General features: G+C 36.7%; 1 protein-coding gene and 1 long non-coding RNA gene across 6 annotated transcripts in view; one reads left to right on the top strand and one right to left on the bottom strand.

Annotated features, from left to right (window-relative positions):
- LOC148936121 (uncharacterized) overlaps window positions 1-3,578 on the top strand; it is a 36,805-nt gene extending 33,227 nt beyond the window's left edge. Inside the window, exons 3-4 of the long non-coding RNA XR_016140004.1 lie at window positions 1,854-2,448; window positions 3,011-3,578. This is a non-coding gene — a long non-coding RNA (uncharacterized LOC148936121). The remainder of the gene's footprint in view (window positions 1-1,853; window positions 2,449-3,010) is intronic.
- Window positions 1-26,001, bottom strand: part of tei (irregular chiasm C-roughest protein teiresias) — a 317,350-nt gene that overhangs the window by 15,914 nt on the left and 275,435 nt on the right. The window lies entirely within an intron of this gene.

The following is a 26,001-nucleotide window of genomic DNA, read 5'->3' as shown; positions in this document are numbered from 1 at the left end:
TGACTAATTAACCGCTTGTTCGGGGGAACGTACTCGCATGGAAACGCAATTAAACCAGCGACGCTCCCAGTGCTTTGAAAAAACATCGTCGACGTAGGTCGACGATATGATGGGATATAAAGCACAGTCGTATTTATGAACGGAAGAAAAATAGGCTGTCACAATGCGCTGTAAAACGTGCCGCGAAAACGGCAAGCCAGCAGAGAACTTCCTCCCAAAAATGCATCGTTATTTTCTCGGCCCGCCAATTTTGGCATTTTGTTGTCCGTATTGTTCGGCGATAACTTTCGGGCATTTCGCGTCATATGACACAGTACGCTATTGTTTGAAATAGTAGAATCTTGGCATGGTAGGTCTGCTAGTCTCTCTCTACGTTGAATACAGATGAAAAATTACGAAAAACAACTTTCTTTTTATTACAAGAACTGTTAATTGCTGTAGAATTTTAATTATAGGGATAATTATTACTTTTTAATCAGTATTTGTTATTAAAATGAAATTGTACTGCAATAAAACAATAGCAACAAAAACGCAAAAAAGAAATATGAAAGAAAATAGAAAAATTAACCAAAAAAAAAAGAAAAAAATTTAATTAAAAAAAGGAACTTGAACGTTAAATAAAAATATAATTATACATGTAAATAAGTGCGTTAAAGATACTTATAAAAGGTAAGTTTCTGATATATTATTTTCAAAGAAACGTCTAGTGCTTCTCAATTATTTTCTGTCACACCCGATATCGATAAACTAGAATATGTGGCTACATGAAAAATTAAATATCAAAAACTGAAGGCACAATGGATACGCTGCGCTACTGACTCTATGCGCGAGATATAGTTTGAGAATGGAATTGGCAGATACATATCAAACGGCGCGCGCGTTCTTTCAGATATCGAACGAGAATAAGAGATAAAAGGCGTAGCGGCGCACGAGCGGAAAACATGGTAGAGCCCCGCGGCACCTTAATTGCATTTCCTGCTCCATTTTCGGCGATGGACGGTATCATCGCAGAGGTACAAAAGCCGATTTCGCGAAAATAAACAGCCAGGAGGCTGAATAAACCAACAGTAGAATGGACGAGCGAGAGGACTTTTTAACTTTCGTCACCGTCGCAAAAATCGTCGACTTTCTTTTGACCCGCGAATCGATCTTCGGCCTTAGCCGCTCCCTACGGTTTTCGCGAACAGGAAATCCGTGCAGAAGAAATCAATCGTGAGAAAGGAGGCCAAATATGTCGTGATTCGCGAAATGTTATGGCTGAAAGAAATTTCGGAAGAGGTGGAAAAAGAACGGGGAGAGAGGGAGAGGGGAGGGGGAGACGGGAAGTGATCTTTTGCGGAGGGCGAGATTGCGCGAAAAGCGCGGAATTTCCCGGGGCGGAACGATATTGCCGCGCGAACTTGTCTGGATAATGTAGGTTAATCCCTTAATCGGAGTTATTAGATGAAATTTTTATCTCGCAGGCTTTAGCCAGTACTTTCACCGACTATCCTGTGTGTCCGCGCAGACATTAGCGTACTCTTATTAAATACCTAATAACGCTTATGAGTTAATTCACTTTTCGAGAAGCGTTAAAAAGTCGTCCGGCCAGAAAGTTGGAAAATGGAGAGCTAAAAAGGCAATTGTCTCTTGTTATAGTAATAGCTCGTTACTTTACATTTTATTACGGCGAAAGCGTGGACAGCGGGGAATTTGAATTTCTTCTTATTTTTCGTGTTTTCAATTTTAATAAAAAACAGCATAATTAGCTGCTGTAGTTGTACATTCCACGTCATAGCAATGTTGAAAATGTCATACAAACATTTTGTGATTATAATTAGAGATAAAAAGTTTTCTATTCTATATTTTTACAGTTTTGCTGACATATTCGCCAGTTATAAAATTCTCGTGAGGAAGGAGGAAATTCTCGTGAGGAATTATAATAACAATTACGTTGATAAGATTTAATTTCTATGTGGTTTGCTCAACGTTGTTTCAACTACATTTTATTTTATATACTATATACTATATATTACTATATATATACTATATATATTATATTCTATTTTATATATTGTACTTTGCACTTTTTTTACGATAAAGTAATTTTTTTCAGAATACATTTAACCGATTTGCTGCTATCATTCAAAATAACTTTTATATCATCGATATGCTTGATCAGCTACGCGCTTCAGCTGAGTGAGAAATACATGTACGGCACTTTTAAAGGAAAAGGAAGTGCACGATGTAAGACGCAGCTGGGCAGTTTCTCGATTCAATATATTATCAAGAGATAGAAATGAGAACGAAAACAGAGGAACAGTGAGCACATATGTGTAACGTACAGACACATACGCATTTGTTCATGACATTTGAACTCATATCGAATATATAAGTTGCTGCGTATGCATATAATCTTTTAAAAGCCTCTTCTTGATGATAGAAAAAAAATCTGAAGTTGATCAAAAAGTTGGTAAAATTTTATAAAAATAATAAATAATAATTTATTTCATAATATTTTAAGAGAATATTATTAGGAACAGTATAGTAAAAAAATGTACGATGAAATTTTAATGAGTGAAGTTATTATATATAATATAATGCATTTATTATTATTTAATAAGATAATAATAATAAGAGAGCAGATAAACTTCAAGAAAAGACATTATATTAGATAATTATACAATAAAAAGTAATTTAAATAAATATTGTTAATATAATTTCCTTAATTTTCACTTATTTCTTATAAAATTATCCAAATTCTTTTTTTATTTTATATAAATTTTTTGTAAAATATCTGTATTTCCATTAAATCTTGTTTGCTAAGTATTTTTTAAAGTAAATAAAATAATAAAATTTTATAAACAGAGATAAAAAAAGCGAATAATTTAATCTATAACACCAGCAAACGATAAAGTCATATGTAATATCAACGATAATATCAACGGACAATTATACAGCCAACTTTTAATATTCAAATTACAATTTGTGCGAAACCGAGAGAGTGCTGTAATTGCGTGTTCTAATTTAGGGATTAAAATACGAGGAGACGCGCAAAAACTCTTCGGCGTGCTCAGAAGGCGCGTTCGCGCACGTAATACCAAGGACGATAATTGAAATTGGATACGAAAAGAGGACTCGGTTAATAAAGCCAATTACGATGATTCCAGAGAGATAGGAACGAGCGTCAATGTCGAGAGAGAGAGAGAGAGAGAGAGAGAGAGAGAGAGAGAGAGATCTTCTCCAGAGGTAAGAAAGCATTTCTTCTTCTTACCACCGAAAACTCCTTATACCGAGGATGAATTCCTCTGAATTGCATTACGATGAAACGTTTGAAATTTCCATTCGCGTCGACGAAATATGCGAAACATAATACGCAATTATTCATGAATTAATTGAATGATCGCGCAGTTTTGTCTTCTGGCGGAATGAAATTTAATACAGTGCGTATGATGAGTTCCGCGATAATTTATATATATATATATATATATATATATATATATATATATATACACATATATATATCATGAAAGACGAAACTCGGAATAATTTTATTGATTAATTAACCCGTTTTAATTATATTTCTTATTAATTATGCAGGAAAATAAATCACTTCTTAATAACATTTTGTTTGCTTTAGATAAAAGATGAAATAAAGTGGGTTAGTATTGAAATTAACTTGTGTATTTTAAATATGTATAAATAGGATTACTACATATTAAAAACAAAGATAAATATAGACTTCATTGTAACCTATGTGATTAAATACAGTTTCATTTAGACGACGAGAAGTAACTAAGCAGATTGAATTTGCATAGTCTTTGTGATATAATATGTGGAATGTGGAATTCTTATCAGCTCTTATCTCATTTCTCTAAAATCAGCAGCAACAACCGAGATTTCATGGAGGAACATGAACGCGAGGAGGAGAACAAGTCCCGCGGGGCGATACGTCGTTTTCCCAACTATCGGTTCGCATCCAACTTTTCCCACCCTTTTTCAAAGGCCAGCAGATGTGGGTGGGTGACAACAAGACAAATTATCGGAAGCTCGTGGATATTCGTTCGTGGCGTTATCGTCCCCATAAAAGCTCACGCAATGTTGGGAAAGTATGTGGGAATGAGAGTACGAATGGCACATAAATATATAGAACGGCTGAAAATAGGTAGATTCCAGTGTAGTTCAGCTTTATTGCCTTTACCCGAATGGCTGCGCATTACTGATCGGTACAATCGGCAAATCGCTATCATTCAATCGTTCGACGCTTTAATGTATAATCACAGAACAGCCGCGAGTAAAATTTATGATTGTCATGCAATAAATTTCTTACAATTGGAATTTCTTCGAATAAAATCTTATAGCAATCTATCCCATTATATTCAATATTATTCATTTTTTTTTAGAACATCATTTGTATTGCAATAGAATTATAATTATTAGTAGTATCGTAGTAATAAATTCATTTATTGGCTGATTTTGATCATTTACTTGACATTACCGCTCATCTCGAAAATTTGAGTATTTTATTAATTAGACTAAATTGAGAAACGATCTACGTTCTCAGAAGCGCATGGTGTAATGTATCGATACTTCGATACTTAGTCTCCGGGAGCTTTCGTTGTGTTCTATCGGTAGAACAAGAGTCTGCACATTGTTTTGCACGAAATTTACTGATGGAAACATCGTTTTCACGTATTTACTATTTTACACCCTGTACGGATGTAATTAAATAAATATGATACATCGTACCATGATATACTGTTAAATAGAATGTGGAAAATAGATTACAGTTAACGACTAAAATAATATATCGTTTAAACGTGTTGTAAATTTTGAAGTCTTTAATGTAGTATAATTTTAAAATTTAATAATGTCTTTAATAAATTAGTGAAGAGTAGAAACATTTTGAAACATTGAAGACATTTTGAACAAGAAGACGGCTTATCTACTTATAATATCCACGTGCAAAAACTTTTACTTCTCATTAATTACTGCGGACATAATGATTTTTTTGTATACTGCAGAATATCGTGCGTGTCAATCCTGATATTAATTATTCTGAAGCTCCTTGTAGTGCAGATGGTGCAAAAGCTTGTACGCCGTTGCAGCAGTAATGGAAGCCGGCAATTTGTTGCCGAAAACAGTTTTGCTGGGCTTGACATCAAACGAGTTAAAAGAGTAACGAGGTGTGCTCACTTTTTATTATTTAACAGAGGGTAGGAAGCGCAATTAAGCTGGCAGCATAAGTCAGCGGAGAATCTCTACGGCAGTATTGATTAATTTGCAGGATAATGACGTGATAAAGTTTCCAAAGTTTCCGAGTCTACTTATAAACTGTTCCGTATTCCTGATTCACCGAATTTCTTAGGAGTGAGGAGTACAGCGGATGCATTTTGCGATGATCTCAAGGAAACTCGTGATTTCATTGCGTGCACGTATCTCCATTTGAAAGTCGGAGAAACCGTATCACTGGCGTATACCAGTAAAGAAAACTGTAGCGGCAGAATCACAAAGTTTTAATGAAACAATACGGCGTTATAAGGGATATCTGGCTCGGCCACGTTACATGGAGCACGTAGGAAAGTTTTGACGATACCGAAGTGACGGCGTTATTACACATAATACACGGTCCTTACCCATCGCGGAACTTTAAATCGAAAGGCTCGGCTACATGAAGAAGGAATATCAGCACTCGGACGAGTGTACGAGTTGTCCGAACGAGTTTCCAGCTCGTCAGGACACCGTCGGTCGGCATCTCCGTATGTATAGCTATTGCGACTCCCCGAGCGTGATGTTCGATATTCTTACGGATTCGGATTACTTTGCTTGCGCGTTGGATGCGTCGGATGCGGAATCCGAGAAGCTCAAGCGCGTCTCGGGACTACCAGTAATTCCGTCGATCCGGTTACGGGTGCGGAAAGAGGCACGTATTGTGACTGCTCACGTACATTGCTCTCAAAGGGATTTAGTTTCATTTCACAAAATCGATCGAGGATCCATCGGTGAGGAGAATCCAACGTGAATTATTAAAGATGAGCTTCAACCACAGTCATAACAATGAATATCAATGTTATACTCGTTTGGGGGCTTGCTCGTTATCCTAATATAATTGTACGAATGCATTAAGGGAGAGTTGAAATTTTTTAATATTCACAGTACGATATTATACGGCTAAATTTCCTAGAAAAAGATATTAAATCCGTTACGATTCGTATTAGTGTATTGCATATCTGTGTTGTACAAAAATATTATTCATTATATGAATTTTAGAATTTTTTTCTCATCAGATATCATTTCCTTTGACGATATCATATATGTGTATACATGTGTACCTTATATCTCGTTTATCTCTGCGCGTTATTATACCATCTATATTTTCAGAAAATATTTAAATAATACAAGTTTATTTATATAAAATTCTATTTATTTTATATCATAAATATACCATGCCGTAAAAATTATATTTTCATTAAAAAATTGAAATGTCTGATACACACTCTAAAATTACTTGTAACACATATAAAATATCTCAGGAAATTATTCAAAGCTAAGCGATATCTAAAATCTCCGAAGAATTATGATAATTAATAAGCACTTTATATGCATTCTTTTCTTTCTTCCACAATAAGATAGAATCCGAATAATTAAAGCTAATGAACGTTCCACGCTTAAAGCGTTCGATGTCAAAATGTTATTAAAATCAATGGGAAGATTTACATATCTGAATACACACACACACACACACACACGCGCGCGCACATATATATATATATATATATTTATTTTTTTCATTATTTCTATGTTATATATAAAATACAGAATAAAGAAATATTAATAAAATTGTTTATTTAGTGATTGATGTAAGTTAACGAATTGGCTTGTTATCGAATACAGCTTATAACGATATCGGAAAATGCCTAATAAAAATTCCGGAACGGGTAGATTTAAATGTCGTTCTACAAGTTTGATGAACACGAAAGTGAATACGAACGGCATTAATCATAGCAATCTCTAGACTATCGATTTATTCGGCACGGCGAGAAGCCGGCGAAGTTTACCGCCAATACCCGACACCCGAGTGGAAATTGATCGACGCGTGACGGCGATAACTTTGCCTATTACGTGTCGGCAAAGTTTATGGAAAAAGTACGTGTTGCGGCTATCGTCTCGCACGCGAGAAATGCTGTCTAATGCGATAGGGTATGTGTGAACGTGATATGGTTAAATGTTTAGTCTCGTCGATGACAGCGCAAAACCGTCTCTCATTGCGACTCTTTAGCGCGGTCAATATTTGCCTGTAAAACGGCAAAGCTTTACCATTTACACACATTCCATATCGCGAATATAGATTTGCAGTTAACACTGGTACACAATAATCTGCAGTTATTATTCATGTATCTCATTGATAAATGACTATGCAACAAAAGCATGTGAAAACGAAAACTAGTTGAAAGCTTTGCCAATAACTGTAAATTAAAAAAGTTTTACGCGTGTAAATAATACAACACGAATACAGCCACGTAATTTTTATGTTTATATTACTTTTACATTGTTATTTTATTGTCAGATGCGTTCAATATGTCGTTAAACGCGAATATGTGTATAAAATAAAATATAACGTGATTACGCGAAATTAGAAGGAGAAACGATTTAAACCGTGTATCGATACAATGTATCTGTATATCGATTAAAGAACAGCTTGCGTACGAATTTTTTTCCACACAAGCTGACACAATTAACGAAAAGAAAATATAAGCTGTGATACTGAATATCAAGTGCGCGGTTTGCGTGCCAATATTCATTCTTGAAATCTTGACTTGGTGATGCGTCCCTCTGTACTTTTCTCTTCATACTTCAGCAATTCAATACTTCGTAAAGACGCGACGAGTGGAGAAAAAAAATTCTTGGCACTACCTTCTGGATGCTATTATTTTGTATTCCCTCGCAAATACCTGACCGCAATCGAGTTTTTACAAGCATCCTCGGATTCAAGCCGATAGATTCGTCTGCGACCGATACGCTCGAATTATATGCGTAATTTAGATCATACATCGCGACAGGAGGCAAGGATCGATGCGATTATGCGCGACTTCTCGCGATGGTTTGGCTAATATTTCGCGGTTCCGTAGACTCATGTCGTACCACACCATTGTGCGATCATTCATCGTCGGAATGCGAAGTGCGTATCGAGCATTCACGGGCGATGAGCAATTATTGTGCTTGCCTTTGAGCTGATTGTTGTGCGACCTTTCTTCGTGATGTTGAAACTACATCAATGTCAGAAAGCCGGAAGAACCGATTGTGTTGCTGAAGTTTCGATCGCTGCACAACAGTTTGGGGCGTTGCGTGAAACATGCGCCAAGATGTTTCGTCGCAAAGCGATTTGCGAGAAAGCATTGAATTGCGAAATGTAATATTACCTTTTCGTCTCATTGACAACAAACTAGCTGACTGATCTAAATGCAGTCTATACATTTTGAAGATTTATTAAACGTTAATTATATGCGTGTTTTAATCTCACTTTAATTACGTCGGAGATGATTGCTACGATTCATAATTATAATTTATAATTAGTAACTCATAATTAACATTATTTTAACGTAATTATCGAAATTATTGCGATAAACGTGATGCAGCTTATACGACTTTGAGGCTTGGTCGTTATTTCGGACAGAAAAAATTGCAATGTGCGCATGTTGAAGAAAAATATTTCCCGGCTGCGGGATACCATATCATTTCAGTTTCTCATAATTTTTCGGATATCCTTAATGGCAATATATGGCGTTTGTGAAAACTCGTCTGATATCATCCTGGTCATTTTTCCGGGCGCTTCCCATCGCGAGGCAAAATCGAATATCGGACGAAACTTATCTTGATAGAAGGGGAAAAATACAATTTGAATGCAGCGTGAAACGGCGATTCCAAACTACATACACGAAATGCCCGTTCGTCGACCCCGTTGCGCTTCGGAATCATTCTGCGCCAGCCCCTTTTGTGCCCCCCCTCCCCATTATTGTGTGGTACTCTAGCTGCACAAGCACAGCACATGCATACGAAATATATATAAAACGATCCGCACCAGTGCCAAAATATGGCGTCGTATATTCAAGGGTCATATAAGGGCGAGAAAGAAGAGCGTCGCGATTGGTTCGCCTTTCGAGGATCTTGGATGCGCCCTCTTGTTTCACCTCTCGACGTTGACTTTATGCTCCCCCGATCGCAAAACGATCAAACTGTAAGCACATAACTGCGGTAGTTAAAATGGAAAACAAGTCGAAAGCATAGCTCGCGGCCATTTTCTCGGTACTTTCCAAGAGACATCGAAGAAACGATGGGGGGATTCTCAAGCAGTGCAATATTCCGCTTGGTTACGCAACGAAACAGAGATAAAACAGGAATGGCAGGAATATCGAGTAACTCTAAGACAAAATTAAAAACTAAATTATAAATAAATAAACAAAATGATAATTAGACATTAAAATGTAAATATATTAAAAATTAAAGATTTCTAACGAATTAAAATTTAAAAAAAAAATATATATATATATATATATATATATATATAAAGTGTGAAATTGTCACCATAAAAAACAGAATTCTATATAGATATTCACTTGATTATGTAGGCGGCTTTTAGAGTTGCGACACTATAACGCAACGACCGCGCTTCAATTTGCCACTTCAAGCAATTTCCGGGTTGAAACCAGAAATGCGGAAGTACATAGTCCTATCGTCCGGTAACTAACGCTTGTTTTTACGCTGTCCATGACGTAACGGTAACAAAAATCGCCGGTATCGATCGACAGTTTCAATAAACCCAGCAAACATCTCCGGAAGCTGAAACTACGCCGCTCTGGGCGCGATTCGGCTACGTTACTCTAGCACGTAGCCGGTTAGCGTCCGTCGGGCCGAGTAATGGCCAGGCATTTTCTCCGCTCGGGCCGACCGCTTCGGCAACGCCCGAGTATAAATGGAATTGTCGATATTATTCGCGGCGCCGGACGAGGTATTGTTCGCGAGTTACGTGCGGCCGAGCGTCACAGGCGGAACTAGGCTTGCAGCAGGAAACGGAAACCAGAGGTACCGAGCCCCCTCCTCCTTCCCTCCTTCGTTTGTCCGGTTTCTATCCATCGCGAGGCGAGGTGGAAACGTTTGCGAGATTAACATTTTAAACCCGAGAACGACATTACGGCACAATGGCGCGGCGGCAGAAACGGTCGTGACCAACGCCAGTAATCTCAATGTCGAAAGAAATGAATTGTCGATTCATGAAGAACTGCGGGATACGACCGCATAATTTTCCTCGCGGTGCAAAGCAAGTTTTTACAAGTTTTTTTGCGCTCGGCGGAAACTTCTCAGACAACGATACTCGGAAGTTCTCGTAGCAATGACAAGACAGATTTCTAGTTAAGGAGAGGTTTTGCCAGAGGATCTGCCGGGGAACATGGCACTGCAGATTGCACTCGGATCGCAATGCGGTAGCTTGATGGCAACAGAAATCTCTCGGTAATCGTACAAAAGCTATTTGATCGCAAAAAAAGGATGATCTCTTTCCATCAGGAATTTTTTTGGTCATTAATTCAAATTTTCTTTTCTTCTTTTAAGCTGCAAGACGTAAAACATCACGAGTTTGCTAGGCATTTATTGCGATAACTTTTTAAAATAAAATATACGTATAAATAAACAGAGCTGTATTGACAATAAAGAGTAAAGCTATTAATATTATAAAACTAGAAAAATATAATGCTATGATATTCGCTGCGTTATTCGAATAAGAAAGAAAAGTTGAGAAAATTTTAAAGATAATACGTGACGGAAAAGAGAGAATCCGTTGTCATAATCGTGTCGAGATTGTACGGAACATTTCAGAATTGGTATTTTCATCGACGGACAATGGTGAACCAAATTCTTCGGGACAACTGCCATGATCGGCAGAATTTTTCAGTGGAAAATGCGATTTTGTCGTGATTGGCCACTTCGTTCGTAGGAAGAGTTTGAAGGAATGGGAAGTGGGAGGGTAGGGCGATCTACCCCTGGTGGAACTGGCTGAGATTACTGTCGAACATGTCGACCGGTTTGGACATGGAGAAATTGTCCCTGGAAGACTCTGACGTTTCATTTTCAGAGCTGGCAACGCGCTGCCAGAGCGATCATTTGTATTCCACTGGTCGCCGGTATTGTTTCGACAGAATTTCTTATTAATGTAATAGCATAAATCGGTTAATGATGTTTCTTTCTTTGTATTTTATTTTTGTACTTTAAAATTTTTGCAAAACAGGTTTCGAATAATACATTTTTTTCTGTTTTATAATACAAAAGAGAGGATAACATGCGCATCAGTTCAACAAAGTTAGATCTCGAATAAAAAGTATAAAAAGTAAGCGAAAATTATGTATCTACTTGACTTTATATTCAGAATTAGAAAACAATAAAATCAGGTTAATTTTATTTCTGAAAATAAAAAAATATTCCATAAAAAATAAATAAAAAGTGATACATCTGCTACATATAGAAAACGCTGATAAATGTTATTTTCAATTTATTGTTAACTACAGTGATAGTCATTGTATCATATGCTAAAACAAAGCGATTATTGATCTGTTCGGAATATACATAATTAAATACAGAATCTATAGTATCAATATAAATTTGATACTATAAATAATAACGAATAACTGCTTGCGCTAACATTAATAATTTAATCCATCTGTCAGTAAACTCACGTTAAGCGCATCGCGTGATTACATAAAACGAACATGGCGCCATTTATTTATACAAGAGCCAATTATTTGATCATATGAAATATTAATTCTACTTTGATCGCTAATGCCCGATGTCCGTCAACGTTAGTGGATTATCGGTGACACGGTCAAATTAATCTCCGCTCGAAATTATTCATAAGAATTGCGCATTTTCTTTTCGTTATCAATGAAATTAGAATCTATGTAATCTTCATTTTGACAATAATGCTAATTAATCCAGATTGGAATCATTCTGTCGTATAATTAATACGCGTCCTCTTGTGTCCGCGGTGCGTCCGTCATCCCAGGACATATAGTTACAGATCCACGAGGAGTGTTGCGGACGGATATTGCGTAATGTGCCGAGAAAAAAAAAGCAGCCTGCTGACGAGGGTGCAAATGACAGAAACGAAGAATGGGATGGAATGGGCCGCCGCGGTGAATATAATAATTCGGCGGGACAATGCCGATGGATTCGTAAGCGAGAAAGAGGGAAGAAAGCCGCTGTTATTATTACTGGGCTCGAACTGGTATCGCCAAATGAAAATCTCTACTCGATTTCCCGAGCTAAATGAGGAGAAAGACGAAACAAATAATAAATTGCGCGAGCGGCTGATCGATCGGGTCGAGAAAAAGAACGACAGTCTCGGTCTATGTCTCAAGACATTCGGGCCGATAACGCTCCAATAAATGTGTTTGCTTGCCGTCGAATCATGTCTGACGACAGTGAGTCGAATGGCAAACTTTCTTTTCAAGTCTTTTCATTCGCATCCAATGCGCAAATCATTCTCCGTCCGATCGACGTCGCATGTTCGATAATGAGCCGTTCCATTTGCCTCTGTAGAGCCGATCGATTATGTAAACTGGCGAAGGATTGATTAGGATTTATAGGTAATAATCACGGGTATATTACTAGTGATAAGCATCAGATTTGATATATGATATATCTTGCCATGAATATATATACATACATACATAGATATATTATACATAGATATATGTAAAGTATTTCAAATATCTTTTGATGATACTGTATTTTTCTATGTGCTCTAAAGTGTAATGTGAATTAAAATAAAAGTTCACTAAAAGTTCTTGGAGTAGTATCTTTTACAATAAGAGCATTAGGAGACTTTATTATAATGCATGGTATACGCAATAATATTTGAATTTATTGGTAAAGAACGGATGGCAGGGGAAATTAAATATATAGTTATAGTTATAGTGCAAAAGTGCGGATATTAATGAAATTATAGTTGTAGTAGTAAATAAAACGGTGGAGCGAACTATCTAACGGCAAGTTGGACGATGTTCCAAAAGCAATATAACGTAGGATAGAAAATTAAATTATTTTGCAACTCGTTACAGTAATTATAGTAGTACTGTATGTTGTAATCATCATTCTGCAAACTTCAATAAGCGTGTAAAATATGTAATTAAATAAACATTATATATGTAGCCGTGTACAATTAGGTCGCCTTAATTTCATTGGACCCCAGCGCGATGCAAGAATCTACGGGTGTCATGCGAAACAGAGGCGAGAGAGAGAGAGAGAGAGAGAGAGAGAGAGGGGGGGAGAGCAGAAGCTAAAATTACATCGCACAATGTTCGAGTGTGCGAATGGAAAAGCTCCAGGACCAATGTAATTTGCGCACTAGGGCTCTATGCAAGTGTCACCGGCAGGCGGAAAATGCTTTTCTCAAAGTCGCGCCAAGTTCCAGCCAGAGTCAACCGCGTCACTTTGCGTAAAACCGCCCAGGCGAGTCGGTTACTTCACCGCTATTTCTTTCAAGTCGCGATACTTCGTCCTTCCCTTCTAACAACGGATCCCGAGGAGAAAATAGTTTCGCAAAGAAAACTTTCCCCTACCTCTATCTTCCATGCTCTCTCTCTCTCTCTCTCTCTCTCTCTCTCTCTCTCTCTCTCTCTCTCTCTCTCTCTCTCTCTCCTCCTTCCTTGCCATACTGTCGAGAATCATGTCGTAATTTCTGTCCTAATGACTCGGTCCAAGGTTGTATCCGGAAGCAAGCGGTAACATAATAACGTCCGGCCACTGATAACCGGTTGCGATTACGTCGAACGTAAGTCCGTTTCCGTGCATGCGAATATACAAGCGATCTAGAGATAAAATCAGTTTACAGTCCGGGGCGGGCGAAAGCGCCGGTTGATTCATGAAAGCACATTTTTCGGCATACCCCGAGCGTCGGTCGGGGCAATCGCGATGGCCACCGTGTAATAGAGTAATAGAGTTCTGAAATCAATGGGCTGCGTAACGAGTGTCCCGGGACCAATAACTGCAGCGAGCCAACATCGCAGACGTGTGCACGCACGCACGTCGTATAACTGCCCCGGCTTTTCTAATCAACGCCAGCCGCACCGGCTACACCGCGTTGATGTCACAATGCGCCACAAGAAATAAAGCGACGATCCATGTGAGACAATGCGCGTGAACAATGTGCGGCGCCGGTATATCCGGCCGCGAATGATGTTGACAGGTGCGCTAATTGTCGCGCCTATTCCGCCGATCTGGATTTGATCACAATAACGGCTTTGGTGCGGCCGTCATTTATATCTTCCCGTTTCTAGCTTTTCGAATCGTTTAATTGCGGTTATTACGGCATAAAAAAACGTTATATTTCAAGCAAGGAGAATACATGTCTGACTATCGATCGATCTATATCACTTGATTTGCAGTAATATGCAAAATAATGTCTCAACATTATAACATTATTAAACTATTTTAAGCAAACAAATTATTAACAAGTATGTATGTAATGTAAACGTGGGTAAAAATAGAAAATTATTTAATCGATCTCTTTAAGACTTTAGACACTTCATGTCATTCAAATGTCAATTTCATTTGCGACGATTTCATTTTTCTGCATGTGCTTCATGCACGAGACATGTATTTCCGTTTCGAAACATGATGACGATCACAAAGGGTATGATGTATTTTTACAAGCATCTGACAATCGCAGCCGCACTGATCGTCAGATCTAAAGTCCATGACTGAAACATACCGCTCACGATCATGTTCGGAGAATATGACGAGGTAGTGTGTTTGACACCTCCATCGTGTTCATCTCTATCGTGATAGTCGTGCCTCAGGCTGAGGAGACAAGCGAGCAAACAGCGCATATAGATGCGTTCAACATGTGTATTAAGCAACGGGATACGTCGGTTATTAAGCAGAGCCTTGCGGTAGGGAAGCAATCTTGATTCGGTCTTACGTAATAAAGGTAGCTCGGATCGAACATATCTATGATAAAACAATACATACAGGTGATGTATCAAATATGAAACTGTTACTTACATAATGTGAATGTATTTCTTGATATATATATATATATATATATATATAAATTTAAAAAAATGAAGACCAATATGACAGAAATTAAACTCAAATACATGTAGTATAAAAGTATAAAAATATAATAGTATAAAAAATAATAGTGTAAAAAAAGTATAATATTATAAAAAAAGTTCCCAAGTAAAAAAATCATCTCTGTAATGAATATTTTGGAAATTATAATAAAATTATATTTTCAGAGAAAAATATGAATTTATCGATATATCTCAAATTCAGCTGAAATTATGATTCCGCGTTTGTGAAAAAATTAATAACTTTCTCACAGAGTAATCCAGAGAAATGTTTTTCGGATATTAAGTGTTAAAGTAATATCGAGGACGAAATGGAATAGTCAGAAAATACTACATTCACGGTACACATAATTCTATGTATATTAATTTGGTTTTGAAATTAAATACTCGGAAGCTACGTTTCAGTATTTGCTTAACCTTTGCATACGCATAGATATTAGAAACGCAAGATGCAGTGTACCAGATGCATAAAGCACCCGTTAGAGTGTCGGTATAACCGCAGGTAGACCACATTAAGAGCTGTAAAAGCACTATTTTTCACATTACATCACGGAAAAGGATTCCCTATACCGAGGACGTAAATTTCACTTAACACTTTTATGACGGTGCGATACATCGACAATTCATTCTGACCCAGTTTTGTAGATCAGCCACAGGAATGGAGCTTCGATGTCGTCCTGTTAACCGGATATAGAAAATCGAAGTTGCATAATCTGACGAATCGAGAGCAACCACTCGACAGTAACCACGTAGGCTTATCTGATATCTGCTGTTTCAACAATGTCGACGCCAGCGATTCTCTCTTCGATATAAAAATATCGTGCTACTTTTATTATGCGGATATAACGATATTGCAGAAGCTTGTTAATATTTGTAAATTGTGTTAGGGAAAATACACTAAATCAATGTCTTTTTCAATCCTATATTATGAATTATATTGTTGAAATGTGAGTGCCGGTTTTAAATTAAATTCTCAATATTAAATGTGTAAAATTAATTCTTAAATTACAAATCTGTTAAATTACACTGGAAATTAAAAAAAAAAAGAAAAGATATTTTCTCATCAATCTCGTTGCACTTTGAAGCTTAATTGATGAAAAATAATCTTCCATTATATACAACTCGAGAATTTATATTTACTAATAGTAAAATAAGTTCATAAGATCGTAAATCTACGACTGAAATATTAATAATTAATATTTTTATGTAATAGTGGTAAAGTATCTTGTACACCGATTGCAAATAATCGGATAATTAGATGAAATTGTAATTTGATCGATATAATATGGATAACGAGAGATAACAGAGATTGCGGATTATTGGTCACGTAATGTCAAATGCGCCTTGGGTTTATCGTAAGCAACATTTGACTCGGGTACATCGATCGATATCGAGAAATACTGACCAGCCTCAAACTGCCCGAGGTTAGTAGGCACTTTGGTTAGTGGCATGGAAAACGGCCCAATTATAGTTGACGCCTTTGATCGAACTTGTTTAACTAAGTGACTATAAAGGCGAAACAGTTTGCTAAAGATTATTGTTAAAGATTACTATTGCGTGTTGCATTGACCGCTGTCTGAAAAGGTTTACAAGGATTACATACAACAAATGCAAATGCAATATCAGACCGCAATTATTGCAGTATTGGAGTATTTTTGTTACGATCCGAATAATCTAGAAATAACAATCTTTGATTTTTAAAAAATACTTGTTACACAAGGATTATGTTACATTAGAACAGTTACATCGGCAATCCGGATCAACTAACAGTTTTAACTCATTATTTCTCTTCCTATAAATTTTGCTGCTACATATGAAAAATAAATAAATAAATAATAGAATTGGATCGAATGTATATAATATTAGCCATCAAGTTTAAATTAAAATGTTTATGTGTAAAAAATTAATCTAATCGTTTTTATAGTGGATTTTTATTGATGGTAAAGCTGTATATGTCAATCTCTTCTTCGACGATACACGTCTTTAACATAAAAATAAAAATATACGTTTTGTGAGGCGGATTATTGTCAGTGAGAAATGTCAGGATGATGAAATGCGCAGATAGAAGGAATGGAAAACTCGAACAGAATTCTAAAGCCACACGTTTTCGATAAAAGCCGGGTCGGCGCATCGCTGATGCAACCGCAAGAAACAGAAGCTCGCAGATTGCAACTCAAGCAAAAAAAAAAAAAAGAAAAAATTCGAAGAAACTCAGTTTCACCGACAAGAGCAGGCAATGCTCTCGTGAAAAACACACTGCGGACCTTCCTTGTACCTTAAGATTCCGCCGGGACCACTTGTACGTCCTTCCCTTCGTCAGATAAGCAGACGTCTTGGTCCGACCACAATATAAACGGGTTGCGAACGAATTATCTTGAACTACGTCCACTATGTAGTAAGCGATGTGTATAGAATACATACATGTCCTACCCACGCTGCGTTTAAGTTACAGTGTATATGTAGGTGAGTAAAAATTAGACTTTTTTATTAAAACATATACAGCAAGCTTTGCAAACACGCGTCTATGTATATATCTAGAGAGTATTCTAATACGTAATATATTTAAACATTTTGAGAACCTCAATGATATTTAATAAATCTAGTACCAGTGTTTGCCTTTATTCCACCATGATTCAGCGCTTTGATTACAACGTAATCTCAATTAAATTAATTTTTTGAGGGATAATTAAAATTGGAAGATTTTAGACAGTAACATTTATATATTTCATAAAATTAATTATTTATAATGGACGTTCTAAATTTAATTTCTTAAAGCGTTATATACATCATGATGGCGAAAGCAATTTCAAGGCAAAAGATATCGTGTTGCGTAACTATGAGAAAGACTCATTTAACTAGTCGACAGGGTAGCCTTTCAAATGCAAGTCTTTTAAGACGCATAACAAGGTGGCAGGGATGCACTACAACTGTCAACGTCCTGCGCACAGGAGCCATTCGCAAGTGGAAACAGCATCTTTCGAGCTCTTGATGTAACGCAACGTTTTAACATGGCTTGACGTCTTGAAAAGCGTCCCGACAAAGAAGAAAACGTGACGTTTCTATTGGCTCCTTTCACCTTCATGAAATAGATCGAAGAGTCCGAATCGTCTTGCGAAAGGTGAACGATAGAACGAAGAGAAATACTTACGTCCACATTTTTCACTTACAACATTTGTCTCTCTCTATGAAAGCGAGGTTTGTGGCATTTTTCCTGAGTATTTTCTCGAGCACCATCGATATATTCCAAGCTATCATTAAAAGATCCGTTATGTCCACAATTTATTGTAAAATTTGATTCCAGGACATCAGGATATAAATACATAGTGAAAATATATATTTCTTTTTATAATGCAGAAACATAACAATAATAGTGAAAGGAAAAAGTAAAGTGCTTTAAAAAAAAATTAAGCGATTTTAACAAATTTTTAACGGTCACCGCATTATATATAATTACTGTTTTCAGGTTTCCAGAGTGGATCTAATATTTCTATCAGTGACGTCAACCAGATATATAATAAATAATCAAAAACTGTACAGACATCAAGTCATCGGGGAACCTTTCTCGGGATATTAAATTTATTTTGTGCGCCCACGTGGTTCGCGTATTATCTTGAAAAGTGCATTTAATATTTATATTAAAACACTGAGTGTACTCCGTCGTATATCCGCTCTTGAACTTTGGATTTTCACCGTGTCTTGTTCACCGTCCACGGCAATAATAAAGAAGGCGGTGCACATGGCTCCCTGATCGATTCTGAAACTCGTACGTTCGCTCGGCGCGACGGGATACGGACGCTTAAGTGCACGATCTTTGTACACTTGGATGCTCTTTCAGATCACGACTGCAGCGTGCAATCGGGACGGCAGTCGGCGCAAAAAAAAAGAGTTCAATATCCCACAATGGCGTATCCGGATCGATTCCTCCACACACGTCGACCGGCCAACGGAAGTCATCGGGGTCTCGTCGGATTTCCCTCGTATACCCCCGATAGCGCGCCGGTTTGTCCCCCGCACCGAAAAAGTACGACCGGAAGTCGAAAATCACGATTTTCACGTCCGCCCGCCGCCATCGTCGACATTTGTCCGCGCGCTCGTCGTGCCGAGCCGGGCTGGCTTTTGTTCATTGTCCGCCGACAATGAAGCGCAAAACCGATCGGACGAATGTTGGCAATCGCGCCTCCAATCGATAGCAATCAGCTAGTTCGAATCAGAAAATCTGAGCCGTAATGGTCACACGGACGGATAACTCCATCGTCTGAAATTGAGTCTTTCCCAGCGACAACGTTTTTCTCTCATAATAATTATTCGCCGTGATTTTGTGCCTTCCTGATCGGGTGTCGCGTTAAGCTAGTTGCCGAACAAAAGATATAAAACGCGAAAGATTTGTCAATTATTCGCGTGTAATTGGCTTTAAATTTTTTATTTCTTTCGGTTTAACGCATTGTATTTGTGAAAAACAAAATTCGAGATTTTACTCGAAATGACATACATATAAATGCAGAATGTGTAGTTATTTTTAATATGGATATTAGATCATGTTTTAAAATATTTCTAAAAAATATAATTTAATAAATAATTAATATTATTAAATGAAAGCAAAAATCATACAATCACAACATCGTACAAGTTTATACAACTATAGATATGAAATGTGTGAATAACGCGAAGCCTATCGACTACTCGCGGCATCGAAATTTCGGTCGTAATTTTCGACGAGATGGAAAGTTCTGGCGGTGGCAATTCAGCAATTAAAATCTCATCCGAAGTACGAGCCGGAATCATCATCAAGCTGGCAAACTTTCCCGGTCACCGGAGACAATGAAAGCGGATTTTGATAAGTTCCAAACTCCCCGGAAACCGTCGTTCAGTACCGGGCTTATTAAAAGGAAGAGGATTGAAACTCACTCGTGATCTCTTGTTGTTTACTCGCGATATGCGACGCCATTTTATTTCGCAGGCTCTTTTCTCAACTTAATGAAAGAGACGCGATGTTTGCGATGCGGAAGCGGCAAAACTTTGCTGCCGCGACGCTTTCAGAAAGATTCATATCCTAAGGAATATAGTCTCATGTTTTCTCATGTTTAAAGAGTGAGAGGAAGAGAAGGAGAGAGAGAGAGAGAGAGAGAGAGAGAGAGAGAGAGAAAGATTAACATATCATAAGTCTAAAACATGCACTCGCTAAACCGAGCAATCTCAGATAAAAGTACTAAAAATGAGGGCAAATTTCAAAAATTTGCAGGATTCTATATATATAAAATAGCTGCATTGAACGGCATTTTTTGTGAAAACTTTTATTCACACATAGACAAATTTTATGTAGTCCACCAAGTTTAATGTAATTCCATTAAAACTCTTGAACTTCGTATCAGTCTGTTTTGTCTATTCTTTCTTATCTTCTAGGAATATTGCGTTAACTGCTAAAATGCTGGAACACTGCTCGTCCTCTCGCAAACGGTTTATTCGCGTTTTCGTAGAATCTTTGGCAACTTTTCACCTCCGTGTATCGCACCGGGAGCAATAAATGCGCTGCGGTTTGAAATAATCTCGAAGCACGCACACGTCGCTGACGCTTACAAAGTATCTCGCTGCTCTTTTTATTACCTATTTCGTTAGTAAGAAAAGGAGTTTCGAAAGGAATGCCTCTTTCTCAGGGGCGATACACGATCCTATCAGAAGTTTGCGCACGCGCCACGTAAAGGAAACAAAACGGAAAAAACGCCGGTAATAAAAAGCAGTTGCTTAAGGGTTCTCATCAAAATAAATACATCCATCGTGTCACACAGCTGACAGCTCATTCAGCAGAACGGATTCTACCCCCTTGTTTGAGAAAAGCCTCGCGAAATGCGCAAATGGAATAGAGATATCTAATGAGCTTCGCCACGATTGCCTTTCAAGTGTTTTCGCCCGCTGGCGTTTATTAAGGGACTGGTTTATTAACTTACTGTCACCCTAAATTCGTTACAATGTGTTATTTGCCATGCTCAGAAAATATAGCCGTGTTGATTTTATCCTCTGATTAATTGTAGTAGGCTAGTAAGCCTGAAATAATTTGTATTTTAATCCATCTATATGTATTTGAAATGGAATAAAGACAGAAACGTGAGCAAATGAGTGAATTAATTTTTAATCTCAATTAATAAAGTTTTAATCTGATAGATAATGAATAACGAGATATTACGGATTAAGAGCTACAGCAAAAATACGAAATCATATAAATTATAGAAATCTTCTTGATTCTAACAAAATAATTAATTATTTATAATATTATTGTACACATTTTGTATATATAAAATATATTATATGGAAAATTATTTTAGTTTGGAAGTTACGGGTGTTTGATTTTCTTGCATTTTCTTGCTTTTTTCTATTTTTCTATGTTATTAATATAAAACAGAAATATGCACATAATTTTTTGTTTAAGTTTGCCTTGTTATATTTATTTCAGAAGTTTTTATATTTTGATTTAATTTAATATCTTTGATATATTATAGGAAATGATGATATTTTTTTGAGATTTGAGTGTGTATTTGTCAGTGGTCTACAACTAACTACAACTGACGAACAAATTGGGATTGGTCGTTACTGGGAAACTGGCGAAGCCATTGCGCGACGGAAACCGAAGGACGGTGGTGATTCGTTCGAGTGCGCGGGCGATTCCGGTGCTATGGGTTTTCGATTACGAAGGGCTCGCCACGTAATCCCGAAAGGCGTGAAACTCTCGCGAAAACATCGTTCGAATCGAGCTGTGTGAGAGGAAGCTTGCCGCCGTAAAACTTTCTCTATAAAAGTTGTTATTACAAAGGAGGTTTATGCGTATAAATCGTCGCGTCGCGACGACGATGCCGAAGTATCGCCATCATAATCGCGATTAATATTGACAAGAGAGAATCCGTGGAAATAAATCCTGGATTCTTATTGCTTCGCAATTTATTAACAATAGATAGACATCCGATGGATTAAAGTAAGAAACAATTCAAAAAAGTAATTATTGTACTGATTAGAGAATTAGAATAAAAGGACAGAAAAGCAAGAATCTACTGTAAATCAATTTTAAAAAAATTAAAATAAAAATTAAATTAAAAAAAAATATTACATATTATTTGTTTAAATGATTTTTCAGAAGTTTCCGTAGTTGTGGCACAAAGTAGATATTTTGCATCTGCACGAAAACAAAATAATTTCATATAACATTTTGCAAAATTCTCAATATGAAATTCAGAGTTTATGGTATCGCTGTGCTCATCGCGATGCGAAATAAGTGGGTATTCATTGAAATATGTTGACACAAACGAGTACTTATTATTCTCTAGTGGTATCGCGAATTCGAATGACTGCTATCAGAAAGCAAGAGAATATCTTCTCAATTTTCCAGACTAAACCCGATAAAATCACTCAAGCCAAGATCGCAATCGACGCAATATCATACGCACCGCTGGATCTTTCGGGAGTTTACTTTGTTAGAAGTAGACTCTAATTGTAGCTATCAAACAGGACGAGAGAATAGAGTTTTATCTATCTAATGGGGAAATTGTCTTCAGATAAAAACGATTGTACATAAATAACGCTATCTACTTATTATCTTGTTGGTAACAAGATTGGCGAGGACTTCTAATTTTGTAATCAAAATTAAGTATAAGATATATAACAAAATACATAAAAAAATTTATTTACGCAGTTGGCATTTTATAATTATTTTTGTTATTATATTTGAAATAGATAGTATTTGGAAACAATAATAGAACGTTATTGAAAAATTTTTAAAACTCACTTAAATTGAGTAAAAGTAAATACTTTTTGCTTGTTTATTTTTCAATTCCAGTGATGCTCGAAAAAGTTTTATTCTATATTTTCAATTGATTGTAGTACGGGGAATTATTCCCACAAATTATGACTTGTAATACAGTACATCCTCTATAATATTAGAAAGTCATATTTTTAATATAAGATATTAATTATTATATAATATATAATTAATTATTATATAATATATACATTCAAGCGATTCTCCTTGCTAGAACTAACAGTCAATCACTGATTCTCTATTTCAACTTGCAAACACGAGATATTAATTACACATGAAACTCGCAATATATATATATATATATTGTAGTTTTTCATGCAATATGTATTCGAGATAATTTGCATGTTACCTCAGTGCGAGTCTCCCTCCTATTTTTGTGTGCCTCTATGCAAAAATGCGAAATTAAATCTTGAACAAGATCCATCTAACTCCAACATAAACTGCTCGCAGGATCTTACGTACGAGCACGACGTGTAGATGAGGAACGCAGCTCTCGCTATTCCCGCTAAGATATTTTCAACCAGAAACTTGTGAAGAGCAATCTCTTTCGATAGAAGTCTTTCAATTTTTCCCTCTCTTCGTAACCGGACTAGGGCAGCTCTCAGATTACCGTTATCTCAATGGCGCCGCAGAAACTCAACATCCACGCAATATATCTAACTGGCCAGTTTCTCACCTTTAACCTTGTAGCCGTATATAACGGATAAGACCCACCTAGCACAAACACTCGTAGATGAAAAAGACAGAGGAAAATGGGAAAGAAGAAGAGAAAATAGAGAAAGAGCAAGAGAAATGCAGAGGGCAGAACGATGCAAGATCTTCTTTTGCGCTAAATTCGGGAGTTGACTGTCCTCTCCTCACCAATCTTTTTACTTGACTCGCGCGGAAAGTAGATGATTCTTTATCCTTATTTCAAGAAATTCATATGATATCGTAATCAACCAGTGTTTCTTTCGGCTTTACGATTTGCGAAATAGTCTAATTTTAGAGATTTAGAGATACGGCTGATATGCTATAGGCGTATGCGCTAGCTCGTTGACTCTTGAATATTCAAGAGAATAAAAGCTTCGGGAAATACTTCGCGCACTTCCGCCGGAAGTAACGTGGGAAAACGCGGCATCCGGCCGAGATGCATTTCCGCTCGAGCGAATATTCACGCATGTTTATTGAACAGCGGAGTAACTAGGATTTTCAGAATTCCTACGAATTTTACTGAAAGGGATATTTTCTTTATTATTTTTTTTTTTTTCGACTTTTTTAGTGATAAAATAAGTTTATATATGCACAAAGATAAGATAAGATAAAAAAATTATGTGAATAAAAGATAAAACACATATAAAATATAACACAAAGATATATTTTTTCTGCAGTTTGAAAATTAGAGGTTCTCACGTTCTTTAAATATTTTTAATTTGTCGCAATTACGTCTTTATTAAATTATTATTCTATTTATTATATATAGTAAATTTTGAAAATTTTTTATTATTTTTTTTTGAGGAACGAATGTCACGTGTCAAGTCTGAGAGGCTGCGAAATCCCATGGATGTTCGAATAGGTCTGCGACTGATTATTCTGTCAGGCATATCACGCGCGTGACAGAAATCGCGTGCAATCTCTACACATTCACGTACGTGCCTTTTGTTAGGCCGAGGGTTTTAGTCGAGATCGGAAGGATAAAAGGTTGCGTAAGATCGAAGATAATTGCAACCTTACGTGATGCGCTGCGTATATAGTGAATTAAAGCAACGTGTGAGATTGAATTTGATCCTCCATTTATGAAAATTCATGCACGAGTTACATAAGAAATGGAAATTATCGCAAATAAGTATTTAGATTTCTTTTTAGCGCGATGTAGATGTAATTCCGTTAAGTTTGAGTGATTAAGCTGACACATATAGTTAAGATATCATCTAGAATATAATTTCTCAGTTGCAGTTTGGTACGTCGTTTTTGGTCTATGCTTTCTTCTCGGCTTTTTACCTCTCCCGAGAAATTCGTATGGAGATATACGTTCGATACACCGGAGAGAAGTATCGTCCGGTGCCAGCTGCGCTTCTGGCACATCGAGCTAGCCGACGAATTCGACTCGCCGAGTAAGCAAACATTTGCATCGTGACATACGTGGATCACCTCCTTGCTACGGAGTTTACCTTCCAGATTCGCGTGTACACGCCAACAGACAGCTTACCGCGGCAAAATCGGATTATAAGCGAATTCATGGAACCGATACGAGCCGATTCGCTCCCGCGGCGGATTTCCGTGCAAATCAATTAAGAACGTGCCACCAAATTCCATCGACAACGATTGATTTAATTCTAAAATGTATTATTCACGTGGGATGAGATTAATGCTTTTGAATTACTAATTTAAGAACAAGATTTAAGAATAGGTTTAATTTAGTATCTTTAGTTATCATTTAGCATCTACTTTTTTTAAGGAGATAATGTTTATTATATTATATATATATATATATATTTATAACATATAATTTATATATTATTCGTGGATGTGAAGATGCGATTAATATTTACATATTTATTGAATATTAAAAAAAAATGATATTAGCGATGATTTTATGATTGACTTATACTACTAGCGCGTTAGACTAAAACAAGAATCGTAGTCACGCGTTGTTACAATAGGATTTGTTAAAAAAAATTGGGATTTTTCAGGAAACTAAAACCTCTGAAATATAAAGTTAGTTTTATTAAATTTCATGATGCTTTTTAAACGTACAAATAATACATTATTATTCATCATATCTGTTTGATACAAAATAACACATGTTCGCGAATTAAAATCCCTCTGCACAGAAAAACAAAATTAAAATGAAAATTTATTTATCATGTAGATAACACAAATATATCACATAATTCCCAATCGAACGTTATTTTCTCCCCGGAGCAAGATATGTGTAACTTCAATGAAACGTAACGACGAGCTCACTGGTGGGCTATTAATGCGAGCCTAGCTAGCAAAAACCGCAAGGAAGTTCTTGTTGGCCGATGGCCGGCGAGGGAAAAAAGACGAAGTCGAGAAGCACGACGCGCGGGGCTGGAAACGCGATTGCGGACCGAGGGCGGGTGTGAAACGCGAGTAATG

This window comes from Pogonomyrmex barbatus, unplaced genomic scaffold (assembly GCF_055798465.1).
Source record: "Pogonomyrmex barbatus isolate J1 unplaced genomic scaffold, ASM5579846v1 scaffold3, whole genome shotgun sequence".
Taxonomy (NCBI): Eukaryota; Metazoa; Arthropoda; class Insecta; order Hymenoptera; family Formicidae; genus Pogonomyrmex; species Pogonomyrmex barbatus.
Note: the sequence above shows the minus strand (reverse complement) of the source record. Positions and strands in the feature narration are given on the sequence as shown.